The 26,077-nt window shown below is 36.3% G+C and overlaps 1 long non-coding RNA gene across 2 annotated transcripts in view; it reads left to right on the top strand.

Annotated features, from left to right (window-relative positions):
* LOC135252642 (uncharacterized) overlaps positions 1-12,908 on the top strand; it is a 99,610-nt gene extending 86,702 nt beyond the window's left edge. The window contains exons 4-5 of one of the 2 annotated variants that reach the window (XR_010329447.1): positions 8,146-8,227; positions 9,797-12,908. This is a non-coding gene — a long non-coding RNA (uncharacterized LOC135252642). The remainder of the gene's footprint in view (positions 1-8,145; positions 8,228-9,796) is intronic. The other variant, XR_010329446.1, reaches the window with a different exon arrangement.
* Positions 12,909-26,077: the final 13,169 nt, after the last annotated feature.

Below are 26,077 nucleotides of genomic sequence, written 5' to 3' on the forward strand. Positions count from 1 at the left end.
TGGGCATGCTGAATAATAACAATAATTCATGAATATTTTACACACAGCCATTCTCTTAGTTAAAACCCCTAACACCCCCACCCCCCCCCCTCCCCAAATCCCACCCCCTGCCGCCTTACCACCCCTCCTCCAATAAATACATAATTAGACTTTTGGCTTAATAGTGGAAAAAGTCAATGTGGCTTAAGAACATACCACCATAAAACCATCCAATCTCGACTGATCAGTATTTGGATCAGAGTCCACCTGCCAATATGAGGTACCATAAGTATTTACATAACAACACAATGGTAATTAAAGCAATAATTATAATTTTAAAAAATCTGAAATCATTTTCCCTGGTACATAGTTCTACATTTGCTGGAAAGTAAAGTGTTATTGACAATACCTTGTATTTCTCAGAGATACAGCTTCCCATGTTACACAGTATGATACAACAAAGAAATATGTGTGCACACTGAGCTCCACTCTTCTTATTTGATATCCAGAGACTGACTAAAATGTGTCCTTTCATGACTCCTGCAGACTGGTCATGTGTTCCTTTGATAAAAAAGGACATTTTTATTACATAAAATGTAACTTCATTTCCTATAGCTCAGAGAAATGAGCATCATCATGTAAAGGCTAGAAGAAGTCTCATTGTCATCCTATAATTAAAGAAATTACATTATGGAGGAAGCAGGGGCTCTGTTCAGCAACTTCAGATGTGTCTGAAATTGAAGAGAAAGAGCACTGTAGATGTCTGAAATTCAGAAGGAACAGGAAACAGAAAATCAAATTTAGGAAATAAAACAGGTAGATGAATGATAATAAAACTGATTCAATTTAGTGTTTCAGGTTAAAATTGTAAGCGGTGAAATCCATTTACAAAACTCAATGTTCTGCGTGGCCAGTCAGTCTTCTGGAATTCAATTCCAAAGAAGACAATAAGGCCACTGGAATATAAGCCAGGACTCTAACAAGTAAACAAATCTTTCAGAAGATATAAAGCACCTCTTACTAACCCTAAAAACATACAGTCAAGGCAGCCAAAATATGCAAAATTTGTAATACAGCTTTTAGTCAAAGCATTTTTTTTTCAGGCTGAGCAGTGTCTCTCCTTTGTAATAAAACACACCATTTGCTGCATAGAAAATCTTGTATGCACGCTGCATACCAATGGTAACAAAATGTGCTTGGCGAATGAAAAATGGGCAGTGTTACTTTTTCACGTGGCTCCTTTTCCATGAAGCTCCAGTTAAAGTTTAGCTGTATGTAGACATTAGTTTAATATCAATGATATGGTATCCAGAAATTTTTTTAGGAATTGTGTTTTTACAACTGTAAAAGTCTGTACTGTACATACATTGTAAGGGCCTTTTTACAATGAAAATTTCGTCTCTCCCCAAGTGCGCCAATTTATATGGCTTCCCCCACTCCAATTTCCACGTCCCACATGTGCCCTGGGTCAGCATCCAATGATTCTCTTAACAGCCACGAGTCGTCACCCTAAGGACAGTCTCTAAATTATGGGAAGAGGAAACCATAAAAGAAGCTATTTGTTCTACTGTGTCTGCTCATAGAGTGCACTTGCACCATATTGAACCACAATAGATAACTATAAATATAGTTATATCAGTGGCAAGATAGGTGATGTGCTACTGTTCGTGAAACACTTGAAACTTAGCTATGAAACTAATTAACAGCTAGCTAACCTGAAGAAAATGGTAGCATGTCAACCCCATGAGGCAGCTCCTAGGAAATGTCTTGAATTTTTGAAAAAAAAAGTGAATAAAAATACTGTTGCATCATAAATGTCTTGAATGTATTGTGTTGTGAGGGGGCAAACATATTTCAATGCATAACATAATTTGAACATGGAAGACAAAAAAATGGTGAAAAAGTTCAAGGGGTGAATAATTTATGATAGCACTGTACAAGATTCCACAACTGCACTGCTCATCAGGAATTAAAGAATAAATAGCCACATTAAATGAATATAAATTCAAACTTTTTATAAACTGCTTTCAAAACAAGACTCCATCACTGGCCCAAACGTCCATGATAAATCCAACTGAAATGTATTTTCTGCTCCTCCAGAACCAAGTTCCTGGTGCTTCCTGCTACAGTGAAAAAAAACTAAAACCAAAACAAAAAAAAAAAAAAAAACAATTTCCTTCAAATTGCATATTTCACACACTGTTCAAAATCTTTCCCCTTGGATTTTAAAAACTATTAATTTAATTCGTCAACCCAATGTGTGTTCTGCTTATATAATACCCACTCATGAAAAAGTCTGAAATATGCAGAAACCAATCCTCCAATGGATGACACTAAATCATTTTCGCATAAATATGGATATCACTATGCTGTTTATAAAAGGCTAAAGTTGCATGTTTAATGCATGGCAAAGCTGACTTTTCAATTAGTAGGGGGAATAAAGCTGAAAAAGGCTCAAACAGTTACACGGCAGATAAAAGCACCACATTTAGTACAGACACTCTTTGGGATGTACAGAACTTTTGTGAACTGAGAATTCTAAATGGCTCCCCGAAAAGTACTACAATTCCAAAAGGTGATATTCCTCTTAAATGCTAGCACACCAGGCTTATTTTACAATTTGGATTTATAGACAGTGAACCAATTACATGAAACAAACTTCCCAGAATTGCCTATTAAAATGTTTGCAAATAATTTTACACTGTTTTAAACCCCAGGAATTCACACACACACACACACACACAACACAAAAAATTCCAAATGGGGTGACCTTTTAATATTCACTTGTGAGAGGTATGTAAATGATTTTAAAGGCAGGCAATGATCCTTAAAAAACATTGAACACACACACAAGAGGTGATGGTCTATTTGTCACTTTTTGTTCTTCCCATGAGCACACAGTTTAGTATTGATAATCTTTGGGATGTGTATAATCATCTCAAAGGGGTTAACACAAATTCAGATTGTGAAAACAAAAATCCAAAATGGCTGCCTGAAAAGCACCACAATTCCTACAACTATGTCTATGTAGCAAGCAAGTAAAATGCAAACATTCATTCCTTTAACGCACTCTTACTTATGATATCTGCATATAAGAAAGCATTGATACGTAACAAAGACCTTGGCATGCTAATATAGATATATCAGCTTTTCCACAATCTCACATGCAAGTTCCTTAATTGAAAATCATGCTACATACGGCTTTTTTAATGATCTTAGAGCATGGTCTAAAGCACATGGTGCAAGTGCATTTAGGACATGTCCAAATCCACTTTTGCTACTTAAATGGTAGATAATTTGAGTGCTAAGTTAATGTGGAAGGTTCAAATGGGCTGAACTTATTAAGAGGTGTGTCTTGAGTGTAACATGCAACGAATCAGTCAGAGTCTCATCTCTCATTACCTTTAAAAGCCACCTGCATTTGAACCTATTGGTGTATTGTAAATACAATGGTGGATTTAGCAAGACTTCAAAAAGACAGATTTACTTGATGAAACAGACCTGCTTGTGTGTGAGGTTAAATTGCATAAGCAGACAATATATAAAAATATTAAAAAATACATTTTGTCCATTAGAATTCTGAGAATTAATTGTGTAATGTGGTGAAAAATTGATTTCATTTCTAATTTTTGAAAAAGTTCATTTTTGTTAATTAAACTTTAATTACTTTACTAATCTTCTAAACTTTCTAAATTAACTAATCATTTTGTTATGTTGTGGAGCTACACATGAAATAGGCAGGGTTTCCTGAAAGTATGTGAAATGTGACATTTTAAAAATCCATGTTTTTTTTAGGGCTGTATTGCAATGTTCCAGCTAACACCAAAAATGCATTTTTGAGGCAATCGGCAACCAAGTAGGCAGCCTTTTTGAATTTGTTCAGTAACTTACTTCCTGTTTATGATTTTCTGGGCACCTCTTCCAATGTCTTAGGATGACCTGAGGGGCATCTGTACCAATTTTCATGCTTTTATCCACAGCATAATTTTTTAAATACTTAATTTCCCTTACTAAATAAACATCTTCATTCTGAATATTTAGCATTAACATAGGATGTATATCAAATAGAACAGTAAAGCAATATAAACTAATACCAGATATAATATTAGACAACAAAAATAAATAGAAAAGGTCAGTTGGTCCGTAACTGGAAGAAAACTTTATCTGCAGAAGTATACCACTATTAAACTTTTTTTTCCATCATATTAATTAAAATGTCTTAGCATATTTTTCCCCAAATAATTTTCATTGGCCATTCAGAATTGGGGTGGAAATTGCTCAACCCGTTACTCCGTTACTCATACATACATTTAAATTGATTTCATGTCAAAGTAATAAAGAAACACTTGAATAACATTTTTATTTTATTGTTGTACCATTCACAATATGAGTTGTTCTCAGCCCTGAGGCAGAATCCATGGCCAGCAAGAGTTGTTTTGATTCGAAATCAGATGCTGGCAGAAAATGCTGCTTTGAGAACAGCCTTACTGTTTTGTTCTTTTCGCCCTGTCTTGTTAAATGGAGCTGCAGGAGTTAAGATGAGAACATCTTGTGTAACTGAAAGAGAGCACTCAGTAGCAGGGTACCAAAGCTTAGATGGAATCTGGCAGAAGTTGAGGGTTCAGTCAAGAGGAGGGAAATAAATAAATCAAGAGGAGGGACAAAAGACAACAAAGGGTGCACAGCATTTGTTATGATAGATGGAGGAAATGAATGAGGGTATTGGAGGGAAAATGAGTATCTTATTAAGCTATCAGTGGCAGGTACAGGCAATACATCAACATGGGCTAGTAGGCCAGTGCTCACAAATGGTATATTATGTTGCAAAAAGGACCCACTTGCACCCTCCTTGCGAACTGAAAATGGTGCTTCATTGGCAGGACAGAAGTTTGCTCAACGTCTTCTGAGCTTCTGATAAAATTAAAACGAAAGAAAGCAAACAAGAAAATAAAATGCTATAGGATGGGGTACTCCTCTGGGGAATATGTTTTATCTTGAATAACTCTGACATGTTATGTTATGTTCTTTGTGGAAATATCTGAAATACTGCAAATATACTGTACGCTGATTTGATTTAACTGTTTCCCATGGACACAAATCCATTCAAAATGACATAGACTCAAATGCATGATGATGCATCTAGTTATCAAGCTATCTTAGATACGTTTGCTTGATTAGTTATGAAGACAGGGTGAAAGCCATCTTGCAAAAAAAAAAATTGAGGGCCATATCTACTAAAGATTTGCAGGGTTTTATAGATGCTAATGAGACTAAAACAGGAGGAGAGAATGGAAATGTGTGCACGTGACCAACTACAGCTGATTTATCATGGCTGGTGGCCATTGCAGCAAAGGTAATTGCGTTTGTTTTTTAACGTTCGAAAATGTGAGTGAGTGAGTATCTCAAATACTGGCAGTGCGTTTACATATACTTGCTGCGGCTGTGATCATTTACATAACCAGCCGTGGTATATACCCCACCAAACTGAAAACATGCTGCAACACAGAATTTGGTGGCACTGGCGGAAATTTCGGCATGCTTAGTAAACATACTGTAATCCCAGGTCTGAGGTTCAAACACATGTTCAAACTCAGTTGGCATGTGACACCAAAGTAGGAGTGCCTCTCATACTTGACTCTTAAAATCATCTTCCCTGTTCAAATTTTCTACTTTTTTTCCCTTTATTTTTTTATGTTCCTAATTAAGAAGAATGTAGCTTAAAATAATCTATATTATCTTACATGCACACACACACACACACACGGTACATTCGTGTGGATTACAGGGGAATATATTGTCTGCTTTTGGCGATCAGGAGGAATATACACATATAAAAAACATGGTGATGGAAATCCATCCAGTATGGCAACCTATCCATCAAGGAAGCTAAACATCTATACTCATCTTGTAAGAAACAATATGGTTACTCAAATGAGCTGGTGTTTTGTTAGGTTTTCATAGTTTATTGCACAATGGAACCAATGTGTGAACAGGCCAGGCCAGGATGATTTCCTATTGTACAATCCTGTGGCTCTAAAAACTGGCTTCGCCCACACCACCCAGTATTTCTTGAACTAACCTTTAAACAGGAGCTTTACATTGGCATTTCTTTCTATCAAAAAGCAATGCTGAAAAAGATGGGAGAATAAATTAAGATAAGCTTCAAGGATGTTCTCTGCTGAAATCACAGATTGAATTCCTGAAAAAAAATCACCAGTAAGCCCAGAAAACGTCGAAGGATAATGTGTTTGTTTAATCATTCATTTCTTGATAAACTGCATTTTCATTTACAAGGCATTTTCAGGGACGCTTTTACCCATATAACTTTTACATAACATTGAAAAAATCTGTATATGTCTGTAAAATATATCACTAAATTTAATAAATGTACTGACATATAATTGCACATGCACATCAAATCTTCATTAAAATTTGAATAATGTTTCTGTTCATCACTTGAAATGAGAATGCAATGCATTGGAATGTTTTTTAAATATAAAAAAACCCTCTTTTTATTATTTTCCTTTCAAATAACAATGAAGAAGCTATCTTTCACTAAGGTCTGATTAAATCCACATGCAAACTCAATTTTGACTCTCGCAAATAAAATTAACAGGCTGTATGTGTAGCCAACACAATGAAATTGTTTCCTTTTATATCAGTGATTACTAAAATCTCCAAAGTGTTTTAATCCGCTTAATTTTTTAGTTGAATAAAAATGTTGATTGAATACAATTTCTCATGATGTGTTAAGACAGAACAAAAGCTGTGCTTGGATTTGCCAAAAGCAGAGGAATTTCAACCCACCTTGCAAGTTTGGAATAATTGCTTAGCTTGCTGGAGTTTCTGCAGGTGGCATTGATTTAAAACTTGACTAATTTCATGGGTTGTGACCATTGATACTGGATGCTCTATCACAATAAACTTTACAAAGTGTGTGTCCAAGCAGCAACTGAATTGTAAATAATTGAATGCTTGAATAATTCTTCTCTTGATTTCAGTCACAGCTAGACAAATATATTCATATAAATATGTATTCATCGATTCAAGCATGTCACACGCATAACACACACACACACACACACACACACAGACACACACACTCACAAAGCCAGCTGTGAGTATCAATTCCAATTCTAAGGCTTAAAGCTAACACAGTACCAGGAAAATATTAAAATGAATGAATCACTTGACATCCGGCATTTATTTATTTATTATTTTTCGCCACAGGGTACGAATACTGCTAATACACTGGGAAAGGTAAATGCACTTACAATCTGCTGCTGACAGTTTGGTAGAGTATCATTGACATATATCTGAGGCTTTGTTTTGTTTCTGATGTAAGACAAAGAAATAAGCCCAGTCTCAGACATTTACAGGAAGTCCTCATTTTCTTCTCTCCACCACCAACATTTTTTCCATTCTGACTTTGTTATACACTATTACATTTATAGGGAAGAAGAATGTTTTGTTTATTTATGTATTTATTAATCTAAACAAAGGCTTGAGCCAAAGGCTTGCGCCTGAATTTGTAAATTGGCAGTTTGAAGTCTTAAAATGGTTTCTTTTTGGCACAGATATTAAGCACTCACTTGTTTTTGATGTACGTTATTTTACATGGTATCGGAAGAGTGTATTCACATAGGTAGTTTCTAACCAATCACCTGCCATCATATGACCTACTGCACATGACTTAAAATTATTTTCAAATTAGTTAAATACTGTACCAAATTCTTTGGCTATTTTAGGGGGTTATGAATTCAAATTCATCCATACATCCATCCATTGTCTGTACTCACTTATCTTTGCCAGGGTTGCAGGGTGTGCTGGAGCCTATCCTAGTGTGCATTGGGCGAAAAACTTTACAGCACACTTAGAGTTTGAGTAGGTCATTCATCCTGAGGGGTAGAACAGTTTGCCAGAACACCAAAATTAGGCGTGGGTGTTTGTAAGTTGCCATTTTTTCTTTTCAATTTTTTTTGTTTTTTCCAGTTTTTCCCCAATGGGTGGCTTCAAATAATGCAATTGTAATAATGCATTCAAACACATACATAATCATTGTGGTCAGAAATGGTAGTAAACATATAATCAGGGCCATATATTGTTAACAGGTCAAGACTAATTATGTTCCAGTGGGTCTGTACAATACAACTTTTGCCCCGCCAGATTTGGACATGTGGTGCCACCTCTGCCAAGGATACTGACTGTCTCTCTTGCAAAACTTCAAAAGGACAAAATCTTTGGCAAGGTGAATAAAATTAGCAACGCCAATGCAAGTTCCTCCCAGACTGTTACTAGTAATTATATTTACTATTACTAGCAGTTTTCTATTAATTATAATATCGTACATGTTTATTTTTATTGTATATTATTACAAGTTAACACTGGCTTTACCAAGCCAAGTCAAAGTTTGTCCTCATACTTTCCTTTCTAGTTGTCGTCCTCAATGCCCAACCATCAAGACACACAGTAGTGACCCTCAACCTGGTCTGTCAGTTGTGATAAAGTCTGACTAAAAACAGTGTCTGCCTTCAAATACATTAATGTTGCTGTTTCAGGTCATCAGTTTTCATTGTGTTCTAGACCCACAGTCTGTCTCTTTCATTTTCATCTCTGAATTCTCTCTGCCCCTGCTCTCCCAGACTGATCCCAACTCATGCCACTGTGCATTTTAAGCCTTCTCAAGTACAACTATTGCACAATCAGTTGAACTAGGTTGCAATAACATCCTCTTCAGAACCATAATATCCTCTTCAGAACAATGACACTTCAGGAAACAGTTGCATCTCAATTTTTTATCAATTGAGCATATTAAGACACTCTCATTCAGACATGTACATTTTACTGAAACTTTAGTGTGCTTCATTTAATTATGTCTGAACTTACACAAAAAACATTTTCAATTCAGGTAGTTGAGGAATTGAATTTTAACAGGATACGAGCATTAGAGAGCACCTATAGTGACTGGTTATACAGTGCCGTGAAAAATTCCTTCCTTCCTTCCTTCGATAATGTTCTATGGACAAATGAGACAAAAGTGGAACTTTTCAGTCCTTTTATGTCAGACATAAAGCAAATACAATTTAACAATAAGAGCATCATACCAACAGTCACACATGATGGGGAAATGTGTTGCCTCGGGACCTAGAAGACTTTCCATTATTGAAGGAACCATGATTTCTGCTCTGTACCTGAACATTCTTAAGAAGACTACCTGGTCATCTGTCTCAGAGCTGAAGCTGAAGCATAATTGTTCTGTTATGCAGCAAGACAATGATCCTAAACACAAAAGCAAGTCCATCTGAATGGCTGAAAATAAATAAAATTAAAGTTTGAGTGGCCTAGTCAAAGTCCAGACTGGAATTCAATAGAGATGCTGTGGCAGGACCCGAAATTAGCTGTTCATGCTTGGAAACCTATTCATTTGTCTGAACTAAAGTGGTTCTTCAAAGAAGAGCAGGCTAAAATTCCTCCACAGTGATGTGGTATAAGATTGATATCAAATTATAGGAAGCATTTAGTTGCAGTTATGGCTTTTAAAGGTGGTGCCACCAGTTATTAAGTTTAAGGGGAAAATTACTTTGTCACATGGATGATATAGGTGTTTGATAACTTTCTTCATTAAATTAATTAAATAATCATTTAAAAAATGTTTTTGTTTACTCAGGTTCCCTTTGTCTAACATTTTTTCTGAAATCATCCACTGTGACAAATATGCAACAATAGAGGAAATCAGGAATAGGCACTGTATATACAGTGCATTTTTAAAAGGGTAGAAAACAACTATGTAGTAATTTTTTTTATGTTTCCCCGTCAGGTTATTTCTCATTTCTCAAGTGCCCATACTTGGAACATCCAAGACTCAGCAGAAGACTGCCCAAATTACACCCTCCACCTTGGAACAGTTGGACACGCATGCAACATCCTACAGTACAACAAATCTCAAGGAGCCATTAGAACCCCTGTCCTCTCTCACAAACCCTACCAGCAATACATCACACAGACTACTTAGCAATGTCAGCACATACCTACCCGATTCCATCTCACCTTCTTCAATTACAGAGCAGAGAGGAGAGAATCTGCCAGTAAGCTCTCTGTCATAAAGGGTAATGAAGGAATAAAAAGATGATGCAACACAATCAAACACCCTCCAGTTTCTCTACCTTCACCCAACATATCCCTCCTACTTCAATAGAAATATTCAGGTCTGGGTGTCATAGTTAGAAATTTCCTTTTTACATGACTCCAATTTTAATTGAATAACTTTTTAAAAAAACACACTTCTTTTTGGGCAAGGTGAATGTTTCTGTCAGAAGACAAAATGTACAAAATAGAATGTGGTAGAAAATCATAGTACATCTCAAAATATATTGATCACTACCCTACCACAAACACATAAGGACACATTTCATTTAACTGGTACACTCATACCCTAACCAGTTTCTATACATCGATATTTACTGCAGACATTGGCAGCATGTGTATACTAACAATAATTATAATGTCAGCCCTACTAGCAGAACAAAAGCCACCATGTGCTCATCCTGACCCAACACATTTAGACAAACAATTGTTTCAGTTATTAAATTTGAGTCTGATAAACAGCCATTTTCTTTTCAATACTCAAAATTACAGATGGAAAAGACATTTATTCCAACTTATGGAAACATCAGTTTGTAAGACTTGGAATAAAACTCCTAATTCCCCTAAATCAACTAATTTAACAGCAATATCTTAATCTTAATAACTCAAATAATCTCACTTTAAAAACTAGCAAGTCACAAATAATTATGTATAAGAACTGAGACAACATAATTTATTTGACACCCACAAGTGACTCTAGAATAACATAGCTATCTGTCTAGCTAGCCAAATATTACAACTTTGGCTCTGATGTAGTGTTTGGAATAATCTTCTTGTGCCATTTGACCATTTAGCTGGTTCAGGATTTCAGAAAAGAAGGACATGGATAAGAGAGACAGAAGAACAGCAAAAAAGAGAAGAACTATTGAAAGGACTCACAAGGTCAGAAACTCACCATGATGGACAATTTGGACAAGGAAGTCATTGAGCATCATACAGCTTATAAAATATGCATGCTGTGACTGATAGGAAAAGCAGCCGATTGCCCTTGGACATTAGCTCCCCTATCTCAAACAGAAATCTGGCTAATAATTTATTTTTAAATTTATGAAATGATATACAAATAGAATAAACACTGTTTAGTGACACTGTCTATCATGAGCATGATTCAACATATGCATTAAAAATTACTGCAATAATGAATTGGGTTAGAATTTACAGTGAGCTCCATAATGTTTGGGACAAATACTTAATAATTGTTTTTTATTTTTTATCTGGATCTGTACTCCACAATTTTAGATTTGTAATCAAAGTGCACATTATCCATTTTTTTAATATGCATTTTAGTTTCACCATGTACAAATTACAGCAGATTTTTTATAAATAGTCCCCCTATATAAGGGATTATAATGTTTGGGACAAACGGCATCACAAGTTTTTCTGATTAGTCTGCTGTGCTCAATTGCTTCCTTAGTGCAGGTATTAGAGAGCTTTTTGTCTCTAGTTTTAATTATAGCCTTTTAATTGCCTTTAGAGACTGTTATTCTTGTTTGCCAGCATGAGGACCAGAGGTGTGCCAGTAAAAGACAAGGAAGCCATTATGAGGCTGAGAAATAAGAAAAAAGCAGTAAGAGGCATAGGCCAGACCTTAGACTTACCATAATCAACTGTTTGGAAGATCAGTAAGAAGAAAGAGAGAACAACGTCACATGCAGCCAAAAATATAGGATTTTTGCCACTTCAGCCTAGAATCTGAACAAAGCCATACACTCACAAACTAAAAAATACTACAGTATTTAGAAGAATACGATCTTTTGCCTGTGAATTTGAAATATGACATGGTATGAATGCCAATCATTTTTATAGTTGAAATTTAATTTCTATCTGCACATTATGTATACATTTCTCATATTTTTAAACAGGAATGTTAGATATCTTACCCATGTAGAACTTCTTTAGAAAGAAGTATTAGGAAACTAAGTTTCTTCCAAATTGCATCAATATTAGACAAAAAAGCTCAAAGGAGACAACAGATTGCAGCTGAGTACACATACTACATGCTGGTACAAGTATTCCAATAACCAATCAGAATAAGACTAAGAATATTTAATCCATACCAGGAAGATGCGATTGTCATATCTGGCTGTATACTTATCTGCGGAAAATGTGTAGAGCTTTTCAGAGCAGTGATGAAAGCATTTAGCTGAAACATTTGTTTGCTTTTGTATACAGTTATTTCTGCACGTACATCTTCAGGTTGGGCGCCAATGTAAAATAAACTTTTGGATCTGTATAAAAGGAAGCTCTGCAAACTAGAGAAAAACTCCTTACCTGTACACTTCACTGGTATAGGCCTGAAATAAGGAGCACTAGAGCACACTTTGCTCAGGGAATAAGACACTGTTTGATGAACTGGGTCGACTGATGTTTTATTTCTGACCAGTTGCTGCACAGTGTCCGGGTAAGGAGTGTTTATGTAGTGGGTCCTATTAGTATGTGGACTTTCATTCCGGATGCTAATCCTGTACCTGCCTAGGATGTGTGTATTATCACCTTTGCTATATACTTAGAAATTGATCAAAACCATTACAGTTCTTTTAAATATTCATTTTTTTTAGAAACAATGATGAATACGATAAGTGTGCTGTTGTGCTCAATAAGTATGAGGGAGAAAAGGACACATCCCCAGGCCCCAAAACAGTAAATCAGTTTGGTCAAGGTTTTGTGATAGTGCATGCACAGTTCAAGTATAGATAATGCCCCATCCTGCCAGTGATCAAAATACCTACATTGACAGAGATAGCACATGCTTATGAAAAATAAATTATCTTCTCAGATGAGTTTCATACAGTGGCAGTATGAATATGATTATTATTCATTGTTCTTGACTCTTACTTCATTTTGTTTTCAAGGTCAGTCCCTCAAATAATGAGAAATATATTAACTAACAGTCATGGAACACTGCAGGTACCTTAGCAGGTAATATTGCTTGTGTCCACAGTAATCCTTTCCATCTTTGTGTAAATCTACTGCAGTTGTTCTAGCCATTCTCCTGTAATCTTAATGTCACTATTATTGAAGCTATAATTGATTGGCAGGGACGAGATTCTCAAATGCTTTAATGAAATATTTAATGAAAAGTTCAGTTGTCCCTTCAAAACTTCAGGATCCATACTTTGAGGATCTAAAGTTAGATTTATGTGGAGTTTTCAAGGTTTGTGTCTGCTTGGATTTTCTACAGGTAGACTAGGGCTACCAAAATACTCAATTGCATACAATCACAAATATATGAAAGAGCAGAAATATCAAAAGTATTAAGAAATCACATACCTACTTATTTTTGATTTGATGTATGCGTGCACAGTAAAATGTCCAGTGTTAATTTAACTCTGAACAGATAACATTTGGTCCCACACTGGACGTAATACTGGACATTTTACTGTGTACTAAAAGACTTCTGTACACAAATTTAAAGGTTCATTTTGCACAGTTTCATTCAACTCAGATTCAACTGAAAATATGTAAGCACTGTGTAAGTATCAAGACTGCAAACATAATCATACTGTGGGTGCAGAAGTTGAAGAAACAGGATAAAGGATCTCAGACTTGTTGTACAAACACACCGGTTTAAAGGGCAATGCGTTTCACCGAGAATGAAAGCATTTCAATTTTGCTTGACAATCCATCAGCACTTCGGCAAAAGATAAAATATTCATGAGGAAATAGCTGTCAGGAAGTGTGTGCTATTCAAAAATGATCCCAAACATCAATGACAGGGTAGAAAAAACAAATAGAAGAATCTTCAAAGCATTCTTAGGTCTACTGAAACAGGCGAGATTGTAACGCTTGCATTGATGTGTTGCAGCTATGTCAAAATCCAAACAACATATTGAACACGGCACTATTATGACTTTATTAAGGAGCTTATCTCCTTTCCCTTAACCTGTCAAATTTGCATTTCAATAGAGTCATACAGGTACACTGCGTGCGACAATGACATTTTCCACTAGCAGGTAGAGCTACTGTGGCAAAATCCACTGGTGAATGATATTGAATTACTTAGGTCAGAGAGATTACTCCCACTACCTTCATATTTGATTACACTGTCTCAGTTAATAAATAAATAAATAAATAAAACAGGGGAATAATAATTTTTGATAATTTATAAGCAAAACATCATCAGTGACTGAAACGGAAAGACATAGTTTTTGCTGTTGTTTTTCCTACCTTTCACAGTACCAGTAGTTGAGGCAATCCAAGCTTGCAGATATGTTATCCCCATTGATGTAGAACATGGCTAAATGGAAAGGATGGTCTATTAACGATGCTAATTTTGCGTAATCAGCCAGTGTAACTGTGATCTATTGGGCAAGGATAATTTCCATTATGAGTGACTGCTGCAGTCTGTAGGGAGTAAACTTAATGGATTAATGTGAGTGTAAACTGCTACATCATTGTATTAATCAGAGCTTATTTAGGATACATGAATTTTAACTTTAAAAAACAAAAGGTTTGTCAGTCCAATGAATATTTTAATCTTTGAAAGTCATAAATTGTCAATTTTAGAACATTCCTATGATGTATTTTGTCTCTACTGTACAAGCCAGACCTAGCCTATTGTTTTCATTATCTATCATATAGGAATATTTCAGTTTTAGTTTTATATTTTTTTTCTAGTGTTAGCTCAGTCTTAGCAGGATATTTCAGCCTTGTCAAATAAATATATACATAAAACATAATCTTCAGCTGTCCCTCTCCCATGGACTTAATATGAAAGAACCACTCATTTGGTTAAGGCACCTTGCATGAATGAGCCTCATGTTCTTGGATCGAATCCAGACTGTGCCAGTTCCAACTGTGGCCGGTTGCTCCATGGGGAAGGGAGAGGGTTCAGCTGGATAGGGTTCAGTGCTCATCGCTAACTAGCAACTTGATTTGGCGCCTGTAGATTTCAGTCAATGGCACATATGAAAGGTCTTCCTCAGAGTCCGATCCATGCGAGCCTAACTGTAGTCTGTGGTGTGCGAAGAAGCATCTGATGACGCCATGTGTTTTGGAAGAGGACCGTGGACCCTCTTGAATCGGCAGTTGGGTTCACAGCATGAGCACAGCTGCGGTCGCAGATTATTGCACATTCAAATTTGGGGTGGGAATTACAAATACTCAGCCCCATGTTGGGTGTCAAATTTATTTTTTAAAAAGACCACTCATTTCTGACCCTCCAGCGATTAAATAAACTGCTTGCGTATGAATATGTAGCCATTTGTCATTTTCTGTAGCCTTCATCCATTTGTCTATTTCAGCCAACTTAATTATGTCTGGAATCCATATACTATAAATTCCATCTGAGCCCTTCTGTGACTACTGGCTGTATTATGTTTTACACTTGAACCTGATGCTGTTTCCATGCCTCTGCTTAAGGCACTTGTGAAAAAGCTGTGTTCACACTTTCTGTGCTTGTGGCAGGGTTGCAGTTCTATATCTATAAGTTTGTTAACCTTCACATTTTTGTTTAAAAAAGCCAAAATGCCATTTTGCTTTTTAAGTCCACAGAGATCTAAGTTGATTTTGACATTTTTTAACTATCCTCAGATTTTAACGGATTGAACAGGTTTACTTAATCGATAAATTTTGTTCACAAGACTTGTCCCTATCAGGAAAGTTGATGAAACAAGTTAGTGGGTAGGCCCCAACATATGAGAACAAAAATAATTTTTGCTCACAAAAAAATGTTTTCACTTAAGTATATCTCCAAAATGAAAAGTGTCTGTTCAAGTATGTCATCTTAAATTTATAGAATACAGTAGGTGGTATGCAGTAATCACATGTCAATAGGATAGGTCAATAGGACGGAGTGTGGCACAGTGGGTAAGGAACTGCGCTTGTAACCGAAAGGTCGCAGGTTCGAATCCCGGGTAAGGACACTGCCGTTGTACCCTTGAGCAAGGTACTTAACCTGCATTGCTTCAGTATATATCCAGCTGTATAAATGGACACAATGTAAAGTGCTATGTAAAAAGTTGCGTAAGTCGCTCTGGATAAGAGCGTCTGCTAAATGCCTGTAATGTAATGTAATGTAATATGCCATTGCTTTAGAATGTATAGAAATATCAGCAGAGTACCTGTCAGAAACATGATTAGCATTTCAGACTTTGATGTGACACATAAAGTTTGAATGACCACATACTTCTTTTGTATAACACTCTTTAACTCATATACAGATCTTGAAAAAGAAGATACAGAGCAACATGTGGTAATTAAGGTCCAAATAAATCTCAGTGGGATGCTAGCTGTACCACATGACTTTGCTAATTTAAATTCAAATTTAACCTTACTCACACCTAAAAAAAAATGTATAATGACCAGTGTGAATGCAAATGGTTAACGAAGTACGGAAATCAATATAATAATCAGCTTCACTCTCGAAAAAAGAAAGTACAAATCAATAACTACCATGGATTCAAAGGTTAATGCATGTCAACATATTACTGTATTTTAAAGTTTTTGGATTCATGGCAATCAAGAAATCAACCTCAGTGGCTCCCTTTGCTTATGAATAAAAGCTTTCATAAACAGTTCAGAGACAGTTGTACAGCATTATTCAAGCCTGAGTGACCACTAACACAGGGCCATGCAATCAAGCCATACATGCCGTCCAGTGTTGTTAAGGTAACTGACTTGAGCCCCACCCCCATCCACTTGGGATGAATTTCATCTTTATTTGCACTCAAAGAGTATAAAAATGTTAATTCACATTCCTCAAGTATTCCTCCAAGTTTTTCTTCTATCTTTTATCTTCTTTTATCTATTGTTCCTGATGTAATACGAAGTAACCCCATGAAGTGGCCTTCCTGTGTGACTATGATGTAAATTTAGAATTAAATTAAAGTATATTCTTTTTAAATGTTTTTAATTCCTATGCAATTTACACTGTTATAGTTTAATAATACATTACTCCATTTGCTGTGGCTGAATAAAATAGATACTGTCTTCTCTAAATAGCTCAATGGCCTTTTCATTTATAAGTAAAGTATTTGGAATATGCTCAATGCCATTAGTATACTTGCAATTCACCCCTGACCTGCCAGCCTGGAGAAAAAAGAGAAAAAAGTGAAAAGTGATGGGTCCGCTTATTACATGGTTTGTTATGCCCATGGATTATCAGATACTGCATATCTATGAGAAAACTCATATCCATTGTGCTAAAATGAATTTCAGAGATAAAAACCCATTTGCAGTGCTTCTGATCACTGCACTGATGGGCTTAACCTTAGTGAAAATGAAGCTTCAATGATAGCTTGGCTGCCTGGAAGTGAAGCCAATTCCCTTCTAAAGCATATGTTGCAACTTAGATAAGTCATGTAGGATATCAATGTCAGGGGATTGAATGAATTATAAAGAGCATAAAGAGCAATGTACATTACATTTTGAAAAGAGTTTTATATCTAGAAATCATATAGTATTGAAATTATTTCACAGATGAAGAATACTCAGAAATTATGTGCATGTATTTACTGTGCAGAATAGCCCTAGGTCAGCATACACCAGTTAAGTGATCAGAACTTTTGGTGATCATCGTTGACTTGGAGACAACCTGTATCGTAAATGTGTCAATGTGTTTAAATAAAACTAAGGACTCATTATATTCAGTTGGTACCCACCTTTGAAGTGTATGAGGTTGACACAGATAAGAAGAACCATTTTATTTAAAATGCTGATTGTTCTTTGACTAAATCTTGACATTTGAAATTAGAGTTGACAATCACGACCTGATTCTTTTGTTCATTTTGAACTTAACATGAAATCATCCAAAGCATAAGAAAGATTCTGAGTGACATTATGTGGTTCTAGTTATAACAGGGAAATTGATCCTTTAACTTTGAAGCAGTTTTATTTCGTTGTTTTAATTAAATTTCCATGGAAAGTGAACAAAAAGACAAAAAGAACAAAAAGTGAACAAACCTCCACTTTGTAAACATGAAAATAAAGCCTCTAACTGAGATCTGCTTTTTCAAGCTCTTCAAATACTTCTGTCACCACTTAAAACCTTTTTCTCCTAAATACATTTTATGATAAATTGTTAGTGGAACAAGCTTGCTTTTCGGAATCGCACATTCACTCATCAGCACTGTCTTCTTGACCCAGAGCCCCCCTGGCACTATGCAGTTAGATTTTTTTGGGACTCACTGACACCAATGAGGGCTCATTTGAAATGTTACAGTTTTGTTTAATTTGTTCTGTAACTTGATTGACATTAAAGTAAACCTATCATCTTTCAGATGAACCAACGTCTGCTATACTAAATACTACTGTACTAAAGAGAGCATGGGGTGGTTGGACAAACAGTCGTATTTTAAGTGGATTCTTGCTGGACTGAGTTGAAAATAGGGCCTGACTTAGATAACAGTTTGCTTGAACATAAGCAGAGGCATGTTGGATTACATTACAGACAGATATGCATAGACAAAGGAGCCAGTATTGTATATATCGAAAGTGAAAGCAATATAACTACATTACATAAGGACATTTAATGTTTTTTTTCTGAATTAAAATATTTTCATTTAATATTTTTTCAAGACCAGCTATCCATAGAAAGTACAAAAGTTTTATGATGCGGATTACTGTGTAATACGTGATCTGGGGATGGGGGGGATCCTTTTATTTTACTGGTATTTATTGCCCTGAACGCTGATAAGGAAACAAGTGTGGCTGTTGGCCAGAAAGGAGTCTGTTGCAGGTGCTGACCACAAATTTGTGGCCCATTTTTAGATAGATTGTAGATATTTGCTTCATTTCCATTCTGTGGGCGCTGGCGTCCATGCCACTAGGGGGCAGGAGGGATAGGTCTACATAGCTCACTTGTTCCCCATAGCCAATTGCAACTGGCTTGCAGTCCACTCCACCATCTTAAGGATTCTTCTCTCGTCACAGCCGGTTGCTGGAGCAATTGAAGAGAAAAGCAAAATACCATCACAAGCAGCCGCAGTATGCCAGCAGCTCTCATGCACACCCCTCCATCACATGGGCAGACACGTTTCCCCTCTAGTCTGGGAACGGAGCCCCAGTCACATCATTGACACCTGTTGCCAGATTCAGGTTCTGTCTGTCTTCCATGTCTCCCCCTTGATTACTTGCTTCCCTTTTCTCTCAGGTTTGAAGTACCGCCTAGCCATTTTCAGAAGCCCCACAGCTTCTGTTCACCATAGAAACATTCACATTCAGCAGTACAGACCAACACATAATAGCACTTGGAATAAATTGTTTGGAAAAAGAGAATACACCTGCACGCAAAGTGAGAAAAATGAATAGGCCCAGGGTGAGACAGCAGTCCTCACCTCTTCTCTGCCAAGCATTTCCTGTGGGCTTCTCTTTTTATCTAAATCCTGTGGGGGGGGGGGGGGGGAGTGGTGGAATATAATACATGTGGTAGAGTGCTTAGTAACAAACACAACACAAAGGTCTAAACTTGTCAAAGCATTAAAAAAAGACAGGAAATACAATTGAATTGCAAAAAGATTATCACTACAGTGAGTGTTTGCTCACAGAAAAGGGTTTCTATGAGGATTTCATACACCACTTTCAAATTCAGTGGTAGATGAAAATGGAGTTTGGTCTCAAAGGCACCAGCTCTTAAACCCTTCCCCTCCATTCACCAGCATTTAACCTATACATTTAAACCATGACACAGGTCAGTAAATTAAAGCTTGCTTCTTTTTTCCCACTTAATTTAGAATTTTCTTTTTTGAACTGAATATTTTTTTATGGTTAAAGGCTGTGAGCTGATACTTAGTTACTTATAAGTCTGCAAAACACATGTGCTGCCTTTTAAAGTTACCCCTCATGATAAGAAGACCTGAAGACAAAACAGGGATCAAAAATTAGGGAGACAGAGGTGCTGAACTCCACAAATTCACATAGCAGTCTTCTGTGTATCATTCTGTTCTACAGGTTAAATTATAAGCCTTATCGAGTTAACTGTGTGTCAGTACATAAACGTTATGGTATTAATATTAATTCTATTAAATATTTGATAAGTATTTGATAAAACTACAAGTCAGTAAAATGTGACTGAATTGAAAACTGCAGTGTTTTAACATTCTTGTTTTAATTCCATTCTTGATTAACTGCTGGGTGTCGAACCGATGAAAAAAGACACTTTGAATATTAAGAGAGAATAATGCATGTATCCAGGCTTGGATAGATTACCTTCAGTCAATGAATACAAATTCATTGGGTTACTCAAAAAGAGTAATCTTATCTGACAATTTTCAGATTACTTTTGTATGACTTTTATTTCTGCACAAAGAAACAGTTTCTGTTTTAAAGTCTAGTGTTCAATACAATTAAAACAGGTGTCCTTCAAAATAAACTTTGTTTTAAGAAACAGCAACTAAACTTTCAATATTCTGATCAGGTCGCTGTGACACAGTGGGACATATTATGAGGGACATAATCTAATGGGCTATTGTCCTTTATTTAATCCTCATTAGTGGTTGAGTTAAAAAAGTATAAAATGTGCACAAATAACATATATCAATAAAAGGAGGAAGAAGACCCTACTAGTTCACATACATACTGTACATGGCTACTTGACTCTCAAAGTAGAAAACAGAAGGTCCAGGGAACATGAAAGAGAAAATACATGATGCCACACTCACACACACACACACACACACAAACACACACCACACCACACCACACCACACCACATCACAGGATGTTGGGCCTTTACAACACAAAAAGGCAATGGGCAGTAGAAGTTGATTACGGTCCAGTCTCACAAGAGCATGCCTCGATGTGAGCCTGTTGCTGTCCAAGGTCCTGTAGGCTTCTCTTGCTGTGAGAGGGAAGAGTGAGGAATGCATTGCAGTCTAGAAACAGTTAGATTTCTTTGTCAGACAAAGAAAGAAACTGCAGAAATTCAAGCCCTGCTCTCACTTTAAAATACCTAATGGTAGATTGCACAGTCAGGAACTCCCTGCTAACAATCTAAGCAAGGGAGAACCTATTGAAACTCATCCGACAGACAGGACCAGCACACTCAGCTAATTGAGGAGTTCTCATATTTATCTCAGTTTTGCATTGCGCCAAAGGGACATGAGTTTGAGCCAAAGTACTATTAATGTCCATTTTCCGTTACCTTTTCAATCTAGACTCTTGGTCCTGTGAGACATAAACATGCAGGAGATAGTAATTAAAGTCTACATCAAATGCAAGGAAGTAGTATTGATCTTTGTGATCTGCTGGAGACATTTATGTTTTGGAGGTGAAAAATGCCATAGCAAGCTGAATTCTGTTGAATCCTGGAAATATGAAGAAGCAAATCTGAGACCTGGATGGGAAAGGTAATTTATTGGAATGGCAGTTGAGAAATCCCTGTGGCATTATATAATGATCCTCAATCTAGCCAATGGTGGAACCATTTATACTACTCCATTCTGTCAGGTAGCATGTGTCCAATATAGTCCTCCTTAAATCACAACTGTGATGTTTATGGGCTTTTATGTTTTATACAGCTGGTCAGGTATTATACTAAGTAAATCCTTTTACGTCTTTTTTTTCTTGATCCAGGTGTTCCTTCCGCGGAAAATGCACAAAATGGTATTTCATAAAAATAAATTGCCAAAAAGCACAACAACACTGCCATTTTGTTGTTAAAGAATTTCTGACACAACTAAGATGACTCATACAACAAAAAATGCAGTATTGCATTATTTTATTCATAACAATGCATTGATTCCAATTACTGATATTGTCAGGTACCTGTTTGAAATAAATATTGAGGCCACTAAGATACTGACCTGTTTAAAGTGCTGTGCTTTTTACTGTAGTAGAAATACATTATAAATTAGTGTAATGGCATCTACTTCACACAGCCATTTGTGAAATTAATGACAGAGCAGACATCAGCCAAGAGTGAATCTCTTTTATTGAGAATGTTTCACAAAATGTCCAGACTAGTGAGCTCAGACATAGTTATTGCTTTGCACAGCAGTGAATATGTGTTCAAGTAATGTACTCACTTACATTAGTTTCGACTTTAAAAAATTATACAATTAACCTTACTACATTCTGAGTAAAATAACAAAAAAATATACAATTCTGCATTTACATATGGTGTCACTGTCTAAATTCTAATTTAGTGCTGTAAGGATAATGCTCTGAAGTACATCCACTCACTCACACTCATGAACTGGTTTGGAATCAACTAAGTTAATTTGTACTGCTTGCACTAATGTGTCTGTGAAGTCCTGCTTCAGAATTCCGCTGAAGGACACTCCTAACACTTCAATCTTTATAGTGGTGATGAGGGGTGCTTTTTGTTTTCTTTTTTCCAGTATTTCTCTGTGACATGAACAGTAATAATGGCAGCCACTGAATTGCATATCACCTGTCAGATTTACAATCTTTGTAAAAGAAATTGCTCTTTATTAATGCCAGCTCTGCACTTCTATCACTATTTCTGAAAATCTTGTGATGTGACTGATGGGTGAGTCATTTTGGAGACTTAAGCTAATACACAGTGCACATAGCACAGCTAGTAAGATGCTTCTGGCAATGGATCTATACTTTTCAAGGGGGTAAATTACATCCACTTAAGAGTGAATAAAAATGCAAGCACTACTGTAGATACTTCTAAATTATTATCCTGTCAAGAAGCACTTCAGATTCCAAAACAACATCCAACAAAACACCATCAAAATGAGCAACCCTAATGGCTAATGCCATCAAATGAACATAATACGACAAAGGAACTTGTGGCTAATTAGTTTCTTTCTTTTTAAACATTTAACACTACATGTAGCTTTTTGGAAACTTTGGATTCTGGGATACAATGTTACTTTTATATTGGGTGCTTTGATGACTGATTTAAAGCTGGTATTATAGACCCTATACACAGAATAGTATCAGACATATTCAAACAGAATTCAAATTCAGTGATCTTTTTGTTGGTTTCAAGGAACTCCCTCATTTTGATTGGGCACAAGTGCACATATGCACACCAGTACGCTGTGATGCCCAAACTATACACCATAGCTATTGAATATTTTTTTTCATTGTGACGTCAGATTCTGCAGCCAACATTCAGGATGCACTATGGAAAATCAGAGCGAACTCAAACAAGGCTTAGACTTGCACATGTAGTGACAGAAGACCTGCTGGGTGGGGGCGTGAGGGGTGCACATGGGGGATGGTATTTGCACTGGTGACAACATACATTTTATAAAGTTCACTGGGATAATTCATTAAAGAGCATACGGTATATGAGTCGTCTTGTCCCAAATCAACAGTGACACCAGCTCTTCATTGTGCATACTGTTCAGGAAGAAGATGGGTGAAATTAAGAAACAATAGTAAATCTACGTTCTTACACAACTTGTTCTTGTGTGTATGCTCTGTGTACCGGGTACTGAAGCACCCATGGCCGCCTGCAAGGACTGGATGTTAGGCTGTTATGAAGCCTTGCTTTTATTAGCATTAATGCTGCTACAGCAAGCATCTCACTATCACTACTGCTTTCATTCACCTTCGCTATGTTGACCTACAGGATATTTGCCAGATGGCTATTGCAACCAACAAGGATGTAACTGTAAACAGGGGAGTGGATTTGTTGCTACGGTAACATCACTTAGAATGGTACAGACCATGCGTTTTGTGAGTCGCATGTTGCAGCTCGTCTTGGTGCAAATCTTCGGTCTGAACTAACTGTTAAATTGTGTGGAATGTAATGCAGTTTTCAGGGAAAAAATTACAAACAATTTGTTCAGCTGTCCATCATCATTCGGTGAACACCATAACCAGACATGATATCCAAGCTATCCATAGCAACAACAATCTCCTGGATAGATTTATTATCATATAAAGTCACATTTCGTGGACACAATAACAATCGGGAGCTACAGATTATTCTGTTGAAAACCTATAATTCTCTGCTACACTAAAGTGAACTTTTGTTGCACGTAAACGTTTTCATTTTGAACCGCATTTGCATTGTGGTAAAGAGAAACTGTTGATGGTGGAAATAAACAACGAAATACAATAAAAAAAAATCTTTGTGAGCTGGTTCCCTGCATCTGCATAAGAAGGAACTATACAGATACCTGAGCCCCTATTTTGAAGTTCACTCATCTGATAGCCAAAATGAAGTTAAATTATTATCACAGTGCAGCATTGTTTTACTCAACAGTCTAACAGTAAAGTTCAAACTGCGTGGTAGAGTACTAACATTTTTTTAGGCATCCTACCATCACCATTATGGACATGGAGCAATTGGCATCTGAACAGTAATCTCTGACTTCATTTATTCAGAGGAGATGCAAACCCCAGTACGCGGAAGTAATTACAGAGAGTTTGCAATATAATTGCCAAATACATGCTGAAGTTTTATGTGGCAACAGTCCAAATGAAGAAAAAAAAATCATTCAACATTGATCTACTTTCATTTCAGCTTATTAAAAAGCCATAGCTGTGTGTGTGTGTGTGCACATTAAAACTTCACAGATATGAACTCTTTTGGAATGTAGGTCATTTACAACTCTGAAATGTTTGTAACTTGAAAGTGAAAATCAACCAATAAGAATTTTTTTGAAATGGTTATTTGCATTAGACTAGCCTTATTTACTTATTTATTTTTCAACAGGCACTTAATTTCTTGTTGCAGATTTTAAGACCAATAGTCAAACAGACCACCAGCAATATATCATGAGAATATTCCCTTTTAATGTGAGCTTTTTTTGCAACATAATAAGATGGAGCATAATAACCTGGCTGTAGTCGACAATAAAGAAGCTACTTGTCTTTGTGTTTTATAAAAAGCTTCACAGATCTTTAGCTGAAGGGTATAACGTGCCAGTTACAGAGGAACTGAAAGCTTATGACTAAGATGAGTGCTTGGTAGAGAAATACATGACACAGACTGTGAGTTCAAAGCCAGCCATGGGTGATTCTTGTCCTGTCATAAAGGACATGGAATTAATGAGGAAACACTGAAAGCAGAGCAGCGGTCTGCCAACAAGCAGATGGCTTCTGACTACCCAGCTCGACTTAAACTGTTTCTAGCACTGCTCATCGAAAAATGCATCCATCAGTATTCACAACAGTGCATTAAAATGCTTTTTATTGCACAGTACTTAGTAGGCACTCTTGCTTTTGTTTCATTTTTGCTGCTCCTTTGGAAGCACATTGATTTCCAATATACCACTGTCGAGGACATTATGTATTTAGAGTTTCTTTTTTAATAAATTGAACTTTTAACTCTTTTCTGCTAAATTTTTGTATCAGTGATGATGATAAATATAATCTAAAATAGGCGGTTTTGAGAAGGTATACAACTATACAACTGCTGCGTTCATACCCGGTTCGGTTGACCAGTCCATAACTCACAGGCTTGTATTTCTAAGATCATATTGTCTGTGTATAAATGTGAAAATATGATTATTCTTCAAAACCTTGACATCACTTTGCTATGCATTATTACATACTGTTATCTGAGCAGTGTCTGCCAAGATTATATTTTGTGTCTTACTAATCACCGTCATTTTGATGTTGTTTGTAGGTGATTGGGTTGAATGGCGCTTAACATGAAATGTTCGGCAATTTGTCCATCCGATACAGTGGTACAACGCTAGAGTTCAGAAGTAACACAGCTCCTGCGGTGCTTATTTATTTATTGTGCATGTGCAATCAGGGTAAACTGCTCTGTTGTCTTGCAAGTGGCCAATTCACAAAATCCCATGAGATGTGTTATCAGAAGCATCATGTTCTTGCAGAATGAATGTATTCCACTGTCAGGTAATGTATTGTTATAAATGATTACAGCATAATTTTTGAATGTTCTACAGTTCCATAATGGCACAGAGCTCTGTTTAATGTATGAACTCTGATGTGTTGTGCATATATATGAATAATATGCCACTTGTGTTAGTTGCTTTGCCTAGGAGCGTCTGACAAATGATGAAAATGTCAACGTTAAGCTAAAAAATGGCTTTGATTTCTATATGGCAAAAGCCTGTCC

Source organism: Anguilla rostrata, chromosome 4 (genome assembly GCF_018555375.3).
Source record: "Anguilla rostrata isolate EN2019 chromosome 4, ASM1855537v3, whole genome shotgun sequence".
In the NCBI taxonomy this organism is placed as follows: Eukaryota; Metazoa; Chordata; class Actinopteri; order Anguilliformes; family Anguillidae; genus Anguilla; species Anguilla rostrata.